The sequence below is a fragment of the Hyla sarda genome, unplaced genomic scaffold (genome assembly GCF_029499605.1).
Source record: "Hyla sarda isolate aHylSar1 unplaced genomic scaffold, aHylSar1.hap1 scaffold_1530, whole genome shotgun sequence".
Classification (NCBI taxonomy): domain Eukaryota; kingdom Metazoa; phylum Chordata; class Amphibia; order Anura; family Hylidae; genus Hyla; species Hyla sarda.
The window spans coordinates 81,968-84,346 of record NW_026608166.1 but is presented as its reverse complement, the minus strand read 5'-3'; the positions used below and the strand labels follow the sequence as shown (position 1 = coordinate 84,346).

General features: G+C 46.1%; 1 non-coding gene across 1 annotated transcript; it reads left to right on the top strand.

Moving 5' to 3' along the window:
* Positions 1-771: 771 nt before the first annotated feature.
* Positions 772-962, top strand: LOC130309653 (U2 spliceosomal RNA). Its single transcript, XR_008858298.1, has one exon. It is a non-coding gene; the product is annotated as a U2 spliceosomal RNA (small nuclear RNA).
* Positions 963-2,379: the final 1,417 nt, after the last annotated feature.

Here is a 2,379-nt window from a genome sequence, read left to right as displayed (position 1 = left end):
CAATACCACTGACATCACTAGGTGTAAACAACATCTCTCCTTTGCTGTGTATGTGACTATGGAGCTGTTTGGTGATGTCGTCTATTACGGCCTTCATAGAAGCAACAGGAGATTGTTGCATCCATCTTGAACCCTCAGAACTACAGTGCTATGATGTCACTCACTTCCACAGGCCTTGCAGAGTGTAAACAACAACAACCCAGCTTTGTTGTGTATGTAACCAAAGGGATTTGTGATGTCACCTAGAACCTTCACAGCAGCGACAGCTTTATGAGGAGCATCAGCACTGCTCTGCCTGAGCAGAACCATCACCGCCATAGGTTGTCAAATAACCCGGATTTAACCCACACAGGTAAGTCCAATGGGGTGCAGGCATGTCCTCTATGCTTACAGCTTCCCGTGGGTGTTGGTTTGATACCGTTTGGGGACAGCCAAGGAGGCATCTGCAGGCAACAAAGGTAGGTGTGTGCTTGTGTGTGTGTTTCCTATGCAGATCCTAAGCCCAGTGTCACATGCAAGTAGGAGGAGTAAGAAGGGTTCCTGGCAAATCCGGGTTATGGATTGCATTTAAAAAGGCCCCGTGGGAGTGCAATGGGCCCCTGTCTTGCTGCTTAGCAATAATGGTATGGGTTTAGGTTCTGCTGTGTGTACTGGTGGTTGACTGCCCCCCAGCCCAGAGTGTGCATGGAAAATTGTCTGGCAGCCTCCCTGACAGCAAGCAGTGATAGTGCCCATGAAGGGGACCTTGTTGGGCCCGCCCCTTTCACGGTTATCGCTTCTCGGCCTTTTGGCTAAGATCAAGTGTAGTATCTGTTCTTATCAGTTTAATATCTGATACGTCCCCTATCTGGGGACCATATATTAAATGGATTTTTGAGAACGGGGGCCGATTTCGAAGCTTGCTTCCGTCGCCCTATGCATTGACCCGATATGGCAGTATCTTCGGGTACAGTGCACCACCCCCTTACAGGGTTAAAAAGAAAGATTCCTACTTTCATTGCTACCTGCTTGCTGGCTAGCCAGCTAGCCAGCCCTGTGGGCCTTGCTGCTGCTGCAGCCAAAAAACAAAAGGTGGTGCTGCTGCTGCTTCTGCTGCTTCTGCTTCTGCTTGTGTCTGGCCCCTGTTGGAGCGTCCAGGCACAGGACTTCTGCTGCTGCTGACTAAATGGCCTCCTTAATTGGATCATTTGAGTAGCCAGCACACCTGTGCAGGTAGGGCATGACATGATAGGCAGCTGCCTTGATAGCGGGTGGGTGCTGAATGTTCCTAATTGACAAAATAAGATTAATGCTTATGAAGAAATATAAAATCTCATCCCTTCCCCAATATCGCGCCACACCCCTACCCCTTAATTCCCTGGTTGAACGTGATGGACATATGTCTTTTTTCGACCGTACTAACTATGTAACTATGTAACATAACATGGGGGGGGGGGGGGTCTCCTGGCTGTTCACACAGGTGTGTCATTGCTGTACATTGACCATGCATTGCTTCTGTGGTATTGCAAAGGCAAAGACAAATGCTTCCAGCCATCCATTGCACTAATGGATTGGTCATCAGCTGGCTGTCTATGTCCCGCATCAATATAGACCAAAGTACAGAGGGTTAGGCTATGCTATTGTGCACCTACCTGATGCATCAGAAGGTGCGAGGCCCTTGCTAAATTCTGTGCACAGACTTTGAGATCTATGCTTTAGACTGTATCTAAACCTGCTCCAACATGGACTGACATTCTGGCCTACTTTCAGCCGATGCGACTTGTCTGTCGCTGAACAGTCGCTTTTTATGTATTCAGCACCTATGTATAATGTTGTAAAAATGCTCTAGAAGCTAAAGTCGCAGAAATGTCACACATATTTGGCCTGCAACTTTCTGTGCGACAAATTCAGACAGGAAAAATCAGTATAAATCCTTAGAAAATTATCCCCCAGTGTCTCCATCTGCTGGCGGTATTGAATAAGCATTGCTGCACTGATGGGGTATGCATTAGACGAAAAAAAAGAAGAAAAAGAAGAATAATACGCCCAGAAAAGAGGCGAAAAGGAGAAAAACGTAAAAAAACGTGAAAAAAAAGTAAGAGGAAGAGAAGGGAAAAAAAGGTGGAAATGGGTTTAAAAGTGATTTCGGCGGAGAAATATATATATATATATATATATATATATATATATATATATATGCGCACACACACACATAGATATAAACGTATTCTCCGTTGAGATATTGCAGCCGCTGCTGTGTCCAGGCCCAGGAGCCTTAGCACTGTGCTGTGATGTCACTCAATACCACTGACATCACTAGGTGTAAACAACATCTCTCCTTTGCTGTGTATGTGACTATGGAGCTGTTTGGTGATGTCGTCTATTACGGCCTTCATAGAA